The sequence below is a fragment of the Beta vulgaris genome, chromosome 6 (assembly GCF_026745355.1).
Source record: "Beta vulgaris subsp. vulgaris cultivar EL10 chromosome 6, EL10.2, whole genome shotgun sequence".
Taxonomy (NCBI): Eukaryota; Viridiplantae; Streptophyta; class Magnoliopsida; order Caryophyllales; family Amaranthaceae; genus Beta; species Beta vulgaris.
This window is the reverse complement of record NC_079207.1, coordinates 24398407-24413671: the sequence shown is the minus strand read 5'-3', so window position 1 is coordinate 24413671 and position 15265 is coordinate 24398407. Positions and strand designations below refer to the sequence as shown.

Sequence of the window (15265 nt, the reverse complement as noted above, 5' to 3'; positions counted from 1 at the left end):
TGGCTTAGGAGATTTTGAAAAGAATTACAGCTGCCACAAATCGAACCAGCTGAGATGATGAGCGATAATAAATCATCTTTTGCCTTAGCAAAAAAATCATGTGTTTCATGATCGAAGCAAACATATCGACACAAGGTTCCACTTTATAAGGCAGTGTATAGAAACAAAGGAGATTAAATTGAAATTAGTAAAGTCATTGGATCAGCTTGCTGATATCTTTACAAAGTCTCTGAAGTTTGATGACTTCCAAAGAATGAAGAATCTAATTGGTCTAGTACGAAAGTAAAAAGTTTAAGGGTGAGTGTTGAAACAATTAAACTTAACAAATCTAATAATAGTAAGTTGATAAATAAGCATAAAATAGTATAACTTTTTTGTCAGAGAATGTGAGAAACTTTAGGAGAGATAAATAGGAAATACATTATGTAACTTAGCATGTTACATAATATAAATATGAGTAAGATGTAACTTATTTGTACTTACAAATAAACAATTAAAGAATTACTTTGTAGTGCATTTATTTATCTCTCATACTTATTGTACTAAGTATTAGTGAGCTCCCATTACACTTTAAACAATTTCTTGATGAAGTGATGTATACTACCACATTTATGACAAGAAGCTTTGTTAGAAAATTTCTTACTTTTACCTTTGAGGTTCCCATTCTTCATGTTCCTCTACATCTTTCGAAATTTTTGGACCATGAAAGCTACTTCCTCTTCTTCTGAGTCAGAGCGATCTTCATCATCAAATTTTAGGGCAATGGATTTAGACTTAGAGCTTTCACCATATTCAGTATCAGGATGTAGCTCATGAGTCATATGTGATCCATTAAGTGGTTCCAAGTTAAACTCGGTGAAGTCTTTTGTTTCTTGTAAAGCATTGACCTTAGCCATCCATATATCCTTAGGAAGACTCCTAAGAACTTTTTGAACCTGTTCATCTGATGAAATCAACTTTCAAGAGAAGCTAACTTATTGATAATGTTATTAAAATAAGTAAACATCTCTTATATGCTTTCCTAGTCTTAATGGAGAACAATTCTTATTGATTCATTAGCAAATCAAGTTTAGATTAATTGACTTGATTAGTTCTTCACGGGTTACCTCAAGTAAAACCTATATTTGCTTTGCGGATTTGCATCCTATGATTCTATTATGTTGATGAGATCCATGTCCACAATGCAAGAGTTTAACAGCCATAGAACTCACTTCCATTTTTTCAGAGTAAACTTTGTCAGAGAATGGTTTAGGAATTACCTCATTTTTGTCATTAGTGGTTGTGACTTCGAAATCACCAACTTCAATGACTCTCCATACCTGGTACTTTTCGGCCTTGATGAATATCTCCATTATCTTCTTTCAGTAGGAATAGAACTTCTCATTGAACATAGAAGGCCATTGTGTAGATTAACCTTCCTCAAGCTTCTCGGGGGTATTCATGTTCATTGGATCTTTTTCTCAATAGGGTTTCCCACTTTTCCCGAGTTATGGCTCTGATTCCAATTGTTATTTCAATAGAAATGCTACAAGCGAGGGGGTAGATTATTTGTGTAGAAATAAACATACTTTTGCAAAATTATAGAACTAGAAAAAAGAAACAAGCTAAAGGAACACAAGAGAATTTTACGAGGAAAAACTTCTTGGGCCCAACAAGAAGAAACAACCTCGAAACCTAGGGATCGAATTTTAAACTCAACTCTTTCACTAATTAGGCCAAACAACTTTGCTAGCTATAACCTAACTGTACTCTCGGGTCACACCTTGAGTTCCTAAACTCAAATTCTTGAATAATTGTTCCCTTAACAATTGTTCCTCTCAACTTCACTTTATGTTTTCTTATTCTAACTTGCTTCACTCAAAGTTTCTCTCTCACATGACTGCACTCAAAATTCCCTTACCCCAAAACCAAAATTACAATGATCAAACATAAGCATAGTGGAATTGAGTAAGAAGGCAAAGATCAAATGGTTTATGAGAGAATGTAGGCACTAACACTTTACTTAGATAAACTCACTAAATCTCTTGGTCAGACACCCATTAAAACTTGTTTAGACATAAGTATTTATAGCAGTTGTTAAGTAAAACATAGCAATAAACACATATGTTAGTGGTTAAACCATTTTTTCATGATGTTCCTCGACCAGAGGAATATGTTCCAGTAATTATCCATTAACACCACAATCTCAATGAACGTGTGTTAGAGGATTCAAATTACTTCCTACATTTTAGCAACAACTTGTGCAACAAATATAAATTTGATTTAATTAGAAAAAATTTTAATTAATAAAACGAAAATGAAATCCTTTTATTAAGATAATAGTTTTTTAAATATTTTCCTCTAAAAACCGAAAAAGATAATATTTCCATTAAAGATAAAATCTTTCTATTAAAAATATTTTCCTTAAAATTAGATTTTTAACAAACAAAATGGTTTCTTGTTTTCTATGCACTAATGTAACAGCCCTTATTTTTAAGTAAGTTTAATAAAAGACTAATTAATTATCTTAGTTTAATTATTATATTTTAATAGTAGGATGGATTATAATATTTAAAGACAAAAGGGAACACAATTATTAAAATGGTAAAATGATGTTATGGTATATGATTTTATGATGTATACCTTGATTTTTTATTTTTTATTTTTAGAAAAAAAATAATAATAAAAGAGAAAAAGAACACTATTATTTCTCTATAATGTATGTGGCTTATGTTGAGAATGCCACATTATTTCCTTGTTGTCAAATTCTCACAATTCTTCATTAAAGATATAAAGAACTTATACCCAATTTCCTCCTTCTTCATTCACTATTATATCTCTCAATTCCCTTCAACAGAATAAAAGAAACCCCAAACCCCAATTCATTTTCTCTCTCTCATTCACTGTCCTCCTTTCTTTCTCTGTTCTGTCCGTCGAATTCAAGCAAGATTCACTCATTTTTTAGTCTTTCTTCCTTCATCAAAGTTGTAGATCTCTTCGAGATATTGAATTTAGACTCAAAAATTTCTTCAATCGGAGTTCGGAGCTAGGAGTTATGATCTCTGGAAGTTGTAGTTGTTTGCTGCCACTGTTTCAGCGTTTTTTTTCTCTCTCCTCTTCTTCGTGGATGCTGCTGCCACCTGATTTGTTGGTGTTGTGGCTGTTGCATGTTGTTGTTGTCAAAGAATTCTTTCTTTTGCTTCTGTCCCATCGGTGCTGCTACTGTTTTCCGGTCCTCTTCGCCGGCGAGCTACCACCTCCAGGTTGTGCGCATCGTGTTGATTGGCTGAATTGAGTTCTTGTGTCTTGTTGTTGTGAATTCCAAAATCAGGTATAACAATTAAGTTTTCATAAACATGATTTCCTAAAGATATAATTATTGTTGTTTGATTCAATTCAAATTGTTAAAGTTGATCATGATTTATGTTGGTAAACTTTTATTTTACATTGTAGCTTCCAAATTACTTTGTTCTGTCAGGAAGTTTGAAGTATATTTGTATACTTATAAACAATAACCAGTTTTAAGAGAAGATGTTTTTAATTCAGAATATAGTGGAACTAATAATCAAGATGGATATCATGTTCCAAACAAGTAACTTGCTATGTTTTCTTTTCAATGGATTCAAGTGAGTTTTGTAAGAGCAATTTGATGATCTTGTTACGAAAATCAGATATGATAATAAAGTTTGTTCAACTTAATGATTAAATCTTTCCTATTTATTTAATGGGTTGGGTTGAGATTTATAAATTGTATTTATATTTCTTAAGTTAGTTTATGAAATCAAATTATCATAAGCCATGTTGTTTAACAGTATCCTTTGTAAATTAGAATGAGGTTAATTGGAGTTAGAGATTGATATAGTGAATTGGATTAGTAGAATGGTTTGTAAATAAGGAGTTGTGGGTAGTTCATGAAAGAGGTTAGAAGGTATAAGAAAGTTAATTTCTTTATCTAATTGGTAGTAAGGATGTTGATTGTTGTTCATATTGTTGTGAGGTGATTGTTGGAGATTGATAAAGAATTTGGAAATGTTGGAACCTTGAAGATTATAATGGAATCGAGCGTTCTTTGGGGAAATGAAGGAGGTACACACATGTCCTTCCACTTTTCAAATATATTATTGATATTTCGATTGATCATATAAACTATATAAGTTGATCTTGATATGTTCTCATAAGTTAAACTTATGTTGTATAAAAAAAAAAGTGATTTTGTGTACTATATGGTTTCTGAAATACATGTTTTTGAGTTTTAAGACAAAGGTAGAACTAAATCGCATGTTAAGTTCTATTGGTTATAAGTTATGTTGTTTTGAGACTCGATAGTATAAATTTGTTTGATGAACCATGTTTTGTGATATGAATAAGGCATGTACATTTGGTTCTAAATGAGAATTTCACTATATTTTCAATAGTTATAAGTTTGATTCTATGAGTTCAATGAGTTACATATTAGGGGAATGGATAAGGTTATGAAGCTCAATTATGATTTCAGAAAAGAGTTCGTTTATATATGGTTATAAATGTATAAACTTTATAAGAGCATAATACATGTAAGTTGTTGAGAACCTCGGTATCACATTTTGGTAAATTAATTCTTGTTCAAGTTTCGTGTATGAATTTTTAAGAAATCAATTATGATGTCTGATTACCCATTTCGAAATACATGCCTTAGAGGTTGGAAGATATGGGTTTGGAGTTATGGTTGTAATTTCAGAGTACGCTATAACATGAGTTCTGGAGGACTATTATTTAGTACGGAAATATACATGTAGTAAACTATGAACTAAAATAGTATGAACTATTATTAATAGAAAAATAAGTTCAGATTAAGAAGGTTACATTATGTCATAGAAAGGATAGCAACAAGGACTATTTGAGGAATTTTGGGTTCTGTAATATTGGAAAGTTATGTCAAAGTAGTTGTGGGACAAATTAGTAGATCGAAGAATTATGTTTGAGAATGTTAGTTATTATTTGAAAAGTGGAGTTGGGTGATTGTATAAGTTTTGGAGTGCCAACGTCAATTAATGGGTCAGTTGTCGATATAAAAATTATATGGTTCTTAAAGATCAGATGACTATAAAAGTATATTATGGAAGGTAAATATATATAGGGAATGAGAAACACTCAAAGTTGTAACATAGAGTTAAGTAAATGAGTTTTGTAATAGTGATATCGATGTAAAAGGGCTGGAGTGATGGTTTTGGGAAGTATCAGACACTAAATTGAGTTATGTTGACTAAGTCGAGGGAAGGTGATAACTGAGTTTGGAAAACTTCTATTATGGGTATCAATGAGGAGTGTAAAAGAGTATAAAATGTTATGTATAAAAGTCAAGTTAGATATCTAATTATTTGGAAGTGAAATTTGGAAATTCAACATTAATCTAAGGGTTAATAGAGTGGTTACGATAGCTTTGTGAGTCCAAGAAATGTTATAACCAAAATAAGTGTTTGAGACGAAATATTAAATATTGAGGGGTAAGATCTGAAATGTGAAGGTCATACTAGAGAAATAAAGGATCAAGATATGGGTGGTGGTTTAAAAGAGTATGAAACAGATGAGTGTAACTTACAGTATTTAAGTTATGAAAGGTCATATGTGGAATTGGATTAAGTAAGAAAGTTTAAAGGTATAATTTTCTAGTAAGATAAGTAAGATTATATAAATGGATAATGGGAAAGAAAAAATATAAATCTATATAATAGAGAGCATGGAATTAAAGTTATATAATGACAATACTAAGCGTATGGTGTTAAGGCTAATATGAGCTTTGGTACGAATACATGGGGACGTATGGTTGTGAATTATAAATTGAGAAGGATGAGGACAACGAGTGAGTGTTGGGAAATATGGAGTGAGATATTTTGACTTGCTATAGTAATTGTAGGTGATTTATGATAATGTAATAAGGTTATATTCTGGCAATGAAAGTTCATGTATTGGGAATAAGAAAACCTTTAAGGGGAAAATTCATATCATGAGAATTTTGGAATGCCATAGTTTAGATGCTATAAGTTAAAGACGGAAGTCCAAGTACAAAGAGAAACTATTATGATGAAGGGAATTGCCAAGACATGTTAGAGGATACCTTATAGTCTACAAGTAAAACATTACAGATTAATTGCACGAGCTTAGAATTGGGTCTCGATAATAGTTAATTATCTTATGAGTCTTTGAGAGTCATATTTTACATTTTTATCATGTTATGGGATCGACTGAGGAGAGACATTTGGTTTTTGAATACGTTTTATGTATATTACTTCCTTGAAAGGAATATTTGAGGTAAGTGAGATTATTTGATATTCGAGTTTGTGCTATTATAAGATTATTGAGGTTCAGGTATTTTGGATATGTCAATTACATTTCAACTTTGTTTTGTTTTATATTAATTTACGGACGGAGGTTTAAGTCGTTGATACACTTTGGAAGTGAGTATGCGATACGAATTAAGAACAAGAGTATAATAAGTTTGAAAGATATAACTTTGTGTTTTGGGGAAAATAAGCATTATGATTTAGCGATTGTTTTATGGGGAAAGTAAACAGCATTTATGGAGCAAGATGCTCAATATGTGTTATGGAGCATGTATTGTTCCTTTGAGTAGTCATGATCCAAAGGTTATTGAGGTTAAGTTTTGGAAATTCCTAATTCGAAGTACCGAGCGGGAAGTATGTTCGTTTTAAGTCCAGTATTTTTGTTGTAATTATTTTGACAAAAGTCCAAATGTTCAAGTTAACTCAACCCTTTTGGTAAAGTTTAAATGAGCATACTAAGTGCCTATACGACTTTTACAAGCAGTAAAGAATTGATTATTTCCTTATATCTTTACACGTAACTAATATGTGAAATTGTTGACGTAACAAAAAAAATTTCAAAAGAAGATCCAAGTCTTGCAATGATTAGCAACACCATAGTAGCGGTGATTATTTTTCCTCTTCATGGATAAATGTGTGTTCTTTGAAACACGTGTGGTATTGATAAACTGTGCTTTAAACTATTATGTAAATAAACTATGGATACAAGTGGGTAAAGGCGATACCAAATAAGGTACGGTATGAACAACAACCTTGGAGGATGGGTGATCTCTTTCGAACCCTCGTGGGTGGTGAAGTCCAGCATAATAAAATGGACATGTCCTGGTTAAGGCTTGCAAGCATAATATAAACGGTGGGGTGACGACCTCCATTAGCTTAGAGACAGTCGGCACCTTGTGTAAGGAGCCCTCTCTATTCGTGTTCGCTTTACCCAAGTAAATTAAATGCTCTAGACCCAAAAGGGTTTTGAATGATCGAAGTGGTGATCTTCATGATAAAAATTCTTACGTTAATACGATTGTGCAAGGATGGAAATCCTGAAATTTTTAAGCAAGTACTTTACTTGTGAAACATGCCGAATTTCTAGCATGAATTGTATACGAATGGTTTAAGCCACCAAAATGAGGTTTTGGGATGAGCTTATGTATTTCTAACTATTTGAATTTAAGTATTTTTGAAGTTTGGGAATGTTCCACTTGATTAATAATAATCCGCACAACTATATCTTAAGCCACTAAAATGAATTTCTGGTTGGACAGTGTGTGTACTCAGTTTTCCTGATTTTGTTCTTGGAACCTGTCCTGGTGGGGGCAGAGTTCTTTGTTAGTGATCTTGCAGGTTCGTATGTGGAAAGCTCGAAATGGAGTAAAAGGAAGAATTTAGTATCAAGGTTATAATGAGATGTAAGGGTTCCGAGGTTGTATTTGGGATTATTTATCCTTATTTATGAATAAATTATTATATTGCTTTAGAAGTCGAGCAAGGTATTATTGTAATATGTTATTGGTTATTGAGGATGTGTTGTGGGCCCTGACCCACAGGTCCAGGATCGTGTATTGAAGGTTTTATTCCGCTGCGAGTAAATAATTGATTCGAGGCTATTAAGTGTTAATTGAGTCTTAATGAGTTAAGTATGATTAGCTAACAGCTCGGAAGTGCGGGCTGTTACAGGTGGTATCAGAGCATGGTTGTTTCGGAGTTGGCCTGATCTTCATATCATGGCATATGAGTTTAAGAAAGATATTTGGGAATGTTTGCAATTGATTTGGGTTATTAATTAGCTGAAAATTGAGGGATTCGAATTGAGAAATTGAAGATTGAGTGTTGTGAAATTTGCAAAAGTAAAAAGTTGTATTGGGTTTTAGATTGGAGTGGTTATAAGAGGAAGATCGAATTATATTGATTGAGATTGCAGAAAGTTAGGAAATTTTCTTTTGAGATATTATAGTTCGTTATTAGTTTTGAGCTAATTTTTGAGAAATGTTTTATGCGATGTATTCGTTTTGGAAATGATCTAAAGTTTTACGTTTTTAAATTTCGAGGACGAAATTTATTTTAAGGGTGGTATATTGTAAGCCTTATTTTTAAGTAAGTTTAATAAAAGACTAATTAATTATCTTAATTTAATTATTATATTTTAATAGTAGGATCGATTATAATATTTAAAGACAAAAGGGAACACAATTATTAGAATGGTAAAATGATGTTATGGTATATGATTTTATGATGTATGATTTTATTTTTTTTTTAGAAAAAAAATAATAATAAAAGAGAAAAAGAACACTATTATTTCTCTATAATGTATGTGGCTTATGTTGAGAATGCCACATTATTTCCTTGTTGTCAAATTCTCACAATTCTTCATTAAAGATATAAAGAACTTATACCCAATTTCCTCCTTTTTCATTCACTATTATATCTCTCAATTCCCTTCAACAGAATAAAAGAAACCCCAAACCCCAATTCATTTTCTCTCTCTATTCACTGTCCTCCTTTTCCTCTGTTCTGTCCGTCGAATTCAAGCAAGATGCACTCATTTTTTAATCTTTGTTCCTTCATCAAAGTTGTAGATCTCTTCGAGATATTGAATTTAGACTCAAAAATTTCTTCAATCGGAGTTCGGAGCTAGGAGTTATGATCTCTGGAAGTTGTAGTTGTTTGCTGCCACTATTTCTGCGTTTTTTTTCTCTCCTCTTCTTCGTGGATGCTGGCCACCTGATTTGTTGGTGTTGTGGCTGTTGCATGTTGTTGTTGTCAAAGAATTCTTTCTTTTCTTCTGTCCCATCGGTGCTGCTACTGTTTTCCGGTCCTCTTCGCCGGCGAGCTACCACCATCGAGGTTGTGCGCATCGTGTTGATTGGCTGAATTGAGTTCTTGTGTCTTGTTGTTGTGAATTCCAAAATCAGGTATAACAATTAAGTTTTCATAAATATGATTTCCTAAAGATATAATTATTGTTATTTGATTCAATTCAAATTGTTAAAGTTGATCATGATTTATGTTGGTAAACTTTTATTTTACATTGTAGCTTCCAAATTACTTTGTTCTGTCAGGAAGTTTTAAGTATATTTGTATACTTATAAACATAACCAGTTTTAAGAGAGATGTTTTTAATTCAGAATATAGTGGAACTAATAATCACGATGGATATCATGTTCCAAACAAGTAACTTGTTGTGTTTTCTTTTCAATGGATTTAAGTGAGTTTTGTAAGAGCAATTTGATGATCTTGTTACGAAAATCAGATATGATAAAAGTTTGTTCAACTTAATGATTAAATCTTTCCTATTTATTTAATGGGTTGGGTTGAGATTTATAAATTGTATTTTATTTCTTAAGTTAGTTTATGAATCAATTATATATCATAAGCCATGTTGTTTAACAGTATCCTTTGTAAATTAGAATGAGGTTAATTGGAGTTAGAGATTGATATAGTGAATTGGATTAGTAGAATGGTTTGTAAATAAGGAGTTGTGGGTAGTTCATGAAAGAGGTTAGAAGGTATGAGAAAGTTAATTTCTTTATCTAATTGGTAGTAAGGATGTTGATTGTTGTTCATATTGTTGTGAGGTGATTGTTGGAGATTGATAAAGAATTTGGAAATGTTGGAACCTTGAAGATTATAATGGAATCGAGCGTTCTTTGGGGAAATGAAGGAGGTACACACATGTCCTTCCACTTTTCAAATATATTATTGATATTTCGATTGATCATATAAACTATATAAGTTGATCTTGATATGTTCTCATAAGTTAAACTTATGTTGTATAAAAAAAAAAAGTGATTTGTGTACTATATGGTTTCTGAAATACATATTTTTGAGTTTTAAGACAAAGGTAGAACTAAATCGCATGTTAAGTTCTATTGGTTATAAGTTATGTTGTTTTGAGACTCGATAGTATAAATTTGTTTGATGAACCATGTTTTGTGATATGAATAAGGCATGTACATTTGGTTCTAAATGAGAATTTCACTATATTTTCAATAGTTATAAGTTTGATTCTATGAGTTCAATGAGTTACATATTAGGGGAATGGATAAGGTTATGAAGCTCAATTATGATTTCAGAAAAGAGTTCGTTTATATATGGTTATAAATGTATAAACTTTATAAGAGCATAATACATGTAAGTTGTTGAGAACCTCGGTATCACATTTTGGTAACATTAATTCTTGTTCAAGTTTCGTGTATGAATTTTTAAGAAATCAATTATGATGTCTGATTACCCATTTCGAAATACATGCCTTAGAGGTTGGAAGATATGGGTTTGGAGTTATGGTTGTAATTTCAGAGTACGCTATAACATGAGTTCTGGAGGACTATTATTTGAGTACGGAAATATACATGTAGTAAACTATGAACTAAAATAGTATGAACTATTATTAATAGAAAAATAAGTTCAGATTAAGAAGGTTACATTATGTCATAGAAGGATAGCAACAAGGACTATTTGAGGAATTTTGGGTTCTGTAATATTGGAAAGTTATGTCAAAGTAGTTGTGGGACAAATTAGTAGATCGAAGAATTATGTTTGAGAATGTTAGTTATTATTTGAAAAGTGGAGTTGGGTGATTGTATAAGTTTTGGAGTGCCAACGTCAATTAATGGGTCAGTTGTCGATATAAAAATTATATGGTTCTTAAAGATCAGATGACTATAAAAGTATATTATTGGAAGGTAAATATATATAGGGAAGAGAAACACTCAAAGTTGTAACATAGAGTTAAGTAAATGAGTTTTGTAATAGTGATATCGATGTAAAAGGGCTGGAGTGATGGTTTTGGGAAGTATCAGACACTAAATTGAGTTATGTTGACTAAGTCGAGGGAAGGTGATAACTGAGTTTGGAAAATTCTATTATGGGTATCAATGAGGAGTGTAAAAGAGTATAAAATGTTATGTATAAAAGTCAAGTTAGATATCTAATTATTTGGAAGTGAAATTTGGAAATTCAACATTAATCTAAGGGTTAATAGAGTGGTTACGATAGCTTTGTGAGTCCAAGAAATGTTATAACCAAAATAAGTGTTTGAGACGAAATATTAAATATTGAGGGGTAAGATCTGAAATGTGAAGGTCATACTAGAGAAATAAAGGATCAAGATATGGGTGGTGGTTTAAAAGAGTATGAAAGATGAGTGTAACTTACAGTATTTAAGTTATGAAAGGTCATATGTGGAATTGGATTAAGTAAGAAAGTTTAAAGGTATAATTTTCTAGTAAGATAAGTAAGATTATATAAATGGATAATGGGAAAGAAAAAATATAAATCTATATAATAGAGAGCATGGTAATTAAAGTTATATAATGACAATACTAAGCGTATGGTGTTAAGGCTAATATGAGCTTTCGGTACGAATACATGGGGACGTATGGTTGTGAATTATAAATTGAGAAGGATGAGGACAACGAGTGGAGTGTTGGGAAATATGGAGTGAGATATTTTGACTTGCTATAGTAATTGTAGGTGATTTATGATAATGTAATAAGGTTATATTCTGGCAATGAAAGTTCATGTATTGGGAATAAGAAAACCTTTAAGGGGAAAATTCATATCATGAGAATTTTGGAATGCCATAGTTTAGATGCTATAAGTTAAAGACGGAAGTCCAAGTACAAAGAGAAACTATTATGATGAAGGGAATTGCCAAGACATGTTAGAGGATACCTTATAGTCTACAAGTAAAACATTACAGATTAATCGCACGAGCTTAGAATTGGGTCTCGATAATAGTTAATTATCTTATAGTCTTTGAGAGTCATATTTTACATTTTTATCATGTTATGGGATCGACTGAGGAGAGACATTTGGTTTTGAATACGTTTTATGTATATTACTTCCTTGAAAGGAATATTTGAGGTAAGTGAGATTATTTATATTCGAGTTTGTGATTATAAGATTATTGAGGTTCAGGTATTTTGGATATGTCAATTACATTTCAACTTTGTTTTGTTTTATATTAATTTACGGACGGAGGTTTAAGTCGTTGATACACTTTGGAAGTGAGTATGCGATACGAATTAAGAACAAGAGTATAATAAGTTTGAAAGATATAACTTTGTGTTTTGGGAAAATAAGCATTATGATTTAGCGATTGTTTTATGGGGAAAGTAAACAGCATTTATGGAGCAAATGCTCAATATGTGTTATGGAGCATGTATTGTTCCTTTGAGTAGTCATGATCCAAAGGTTATTGAGGTTAAGTTTTGGAAATTCCTAATTCGAAGTACCGAGCGGGAAGTATGTTCGTTTTAAGTCCAGTATTTTTGTTGTAATTATTTTGACAAAAGTTCCAAATGTTCAAGTTAACTCAACCCTTTTGGTAAAGTTTAAATGAGCATACTAAGTGCCTATACGACTTTTACAAGCAGTAAAGAATTGATTATTTCCTTATATCTTTACACGTAACTAATATGTGAAATTGTTGACGTAACAAAAAAAAATTTCAAAAGAAGATCCAAGTCTTGCAATGATTAGCAACACCATAGTAGCGGTGATTATTTTTCCTCTTCATGGATAAATGTGTGTTCTTTGAAACACGTGTGGTATTGATAAACTGTGCATTTAAACTATTTATGTAAATAAACTATGGATACAAGTGGGTAAAGGCCGATACCAAATAAGGTACGGTATGAACAACAACCCTTGGAGGATGGGTGATCTCCTTTCGAACCCTCGCTGGGTGGGTGAAGTCCAGCAGATAATAAAAATGGGACATGTCCTGGTTAAGGCTTGCAAGCATAAATATTTAAACGGGGGTGACGACCTCCATTAGCTTAGAGACAGTCGGCACCTTGTGTAAGGAGCCCCTCTCTATTCGTGTTCGCTTTACCCAAGTAAATTAAATGCTCTAGACCCAAAAGGGTTTTGAATGATCGAAGTGGTGATCTTCATGATAAAAATTCTTACGTTAATACGATTGTGCAAGGATGGAAATCCTGAAATTTTTAAGCAAGTACTTTACTTGTGAAACATGCCGAATTTCTAGCATGAATTGTATACGAATGGTTTTAAGCCACCAAAATGAGGTTTTGGGATGAGCTTATGTATTTCTAACTATTTGAATTTAAGTATTTTTGAAGTTTGGGAATGTTCCACTTGATTAATAATAATCCGCACAACTATATCTTAAGCCACTAAAATGAATTTCTGGTTGGACAGTGTGTGTACTCAGTTTTCCTGATTTTGTTCTTGGAACCTGTCCTGGTGGGCAGAGTTCTTTGTTAGTGATCTTGCAGGTTCGTATGTGGAAAGCTCGAAATGGAGTAAAAGGAAGAACTTAAGTATCAAGGTTATAATGAGATGTAAGGGTTCCGAGGTGTTGTATTTGGGATTATTTATCCTTATTTATGAATAAATTATTATATTGCTTTAGAAGTCGAGCAAGGTATTATTGTAATATGTTATTGGTTATTGAGGATGTTGTGTGGCCCTGACCCACAGGTCCAGGATCGTGTATTGAAGGTTTTATTCCGCTGCGAGTAAATAATTAATTCGAGGCTATTAAGTGTTAATTGAGTCTTATGAATGTTAAGTATGATTAGCTAACAGCTCGGAAGTGCGGGCTGTTACAACTAATCACTTAATCAACACAAATTAACCCTTGCACCATTTAACATAGATCTAGTTCTGTTTAATTTGTTAGTTCCTTTAACTTAACTCATTAGTGCCAGTTCTTTTGTTTTACAAAGGAACAGATAAACACGTTATAATTTGGCCATTGTTCCTTACCAATACTTACTCATTACTTAACATTGGAACTAAAATAAAAAAAAAAAAGCCTCGCTTTGAAACTTTTGCTCCAATGCTTCTCCAGTAACAGTTCCTTGAGCGTCTTCACTTAGTTTTCAAAAATCCAACTTGATTTTTTCTTATGACTTGTTCATTGGTACCTTGAAAATTCATTTTCTTAAAACATGTTAGTTTACAACTTAGTTGTATTTGTATTCCTTTGTCATCATCAAAACTACGATTTCAACACATATAATCCAACTTCTCCAATAAAATACCATTATATGTTCAATTTTAAGGTTGCAAAACCAGATTGATACTCGCATGCTCATTACCTATTCTAAACAGCATAGGATAACATGGTTGCTCAATGACTCATCATATTATAGTTATTACACGAGAAACGATGATTGGGAGATGTGATGAGTCGTAATTCACTTTGCATAAAGAATAGAAACAACTATCTGTAAAAAAAACCATTAGATGTCTTTACACTTCATAAACAGGGAGGGGAAGTATTAACCCTGGTAACTACCACACCTTCATTATTATTTCCCTATAATCCTTCCTCTCAATTTTGTTATTTCTCCTAAAATTGGAGGAAGGAAATTTGATGATGGAAATTCAAAAATATTTGAGGTGGGAAACTAAGTTAATGTTAATCTAAAACTTTAAAATTTAAAACTTACAATCTAATAGTAAAATTAGTCCTAAACAAACCTTACCTTCAACTTTGGAATCTTGGACAATTTCTTTCCTCGAAAAGTAACTTGAATTGATATTGGAAATACACAATCAAAATAGAATTATTTAGATAGAAAAGAAACAAGAATGAAATTTGTAATATGTAGAGAGATGTTATAATCGTAGCAAATTTTACGAAATGGAATTTTAAGAGCTACGGTTACAAACTTCTTCTTTACTTTCTTTTCTCAATCCCTTCCCTCAAAAATAATTGTGGAAGTAGATTACAAAAAAAAAAAAAAAAACGCAAAATCATTCAAGACAAACATGCTAAAGATTATTACCGAAATTTCTAGAATTTAACTTTGCAATTACTATAACACTGATGGGAGGTTGAAGATGGACAGTTCAATGCAAAAATCGAAAAATTAGAAAAAAAGATATAAAAAGGGTTAAGAATTTGAGATATACCTGATGAGCGCGCTTATTGAAGAGTGAAATTTGAGGTTCAGATCAAAGTGAAGAATTAGGGTTTGGGCTTAATGAGGGAC

The 15265-nt window shown here is 31.8% G+C and overlaps 1 long non-coding RNA gene across 3 annotated transcripts; it reads left to right on the top strand.

Moving 5' to 3' along the window:
* The first annotated feature begins 3338 nt into the window (after positions 1 to 3338).
* LOC104887221 (uncharacterized) lies at positions 3339 to 13817 on the top strand. 3 transcript variants are annotated; one of them, XR_008969817.1, is made up of 3 exons: positions 3339 to 3899; positions 9707 to 9957; positions 13514 to 13817. It is a non-coding gene; the product is annotated as an uncharacterized LOC104887221 (long non-coding RNA). The 3 variants fall into 3 exon arrangements; XR_008969816.1 differs by having other exon boundaries at positions 3339 to 3917; XR_008969815.1 differs by lacking the exon at positions 3339 to 3899 and having other exon boundaries at positions 9658 to 9957.
* Positions 13818 to 15265: the final 1448 nt, after the last annotated feature.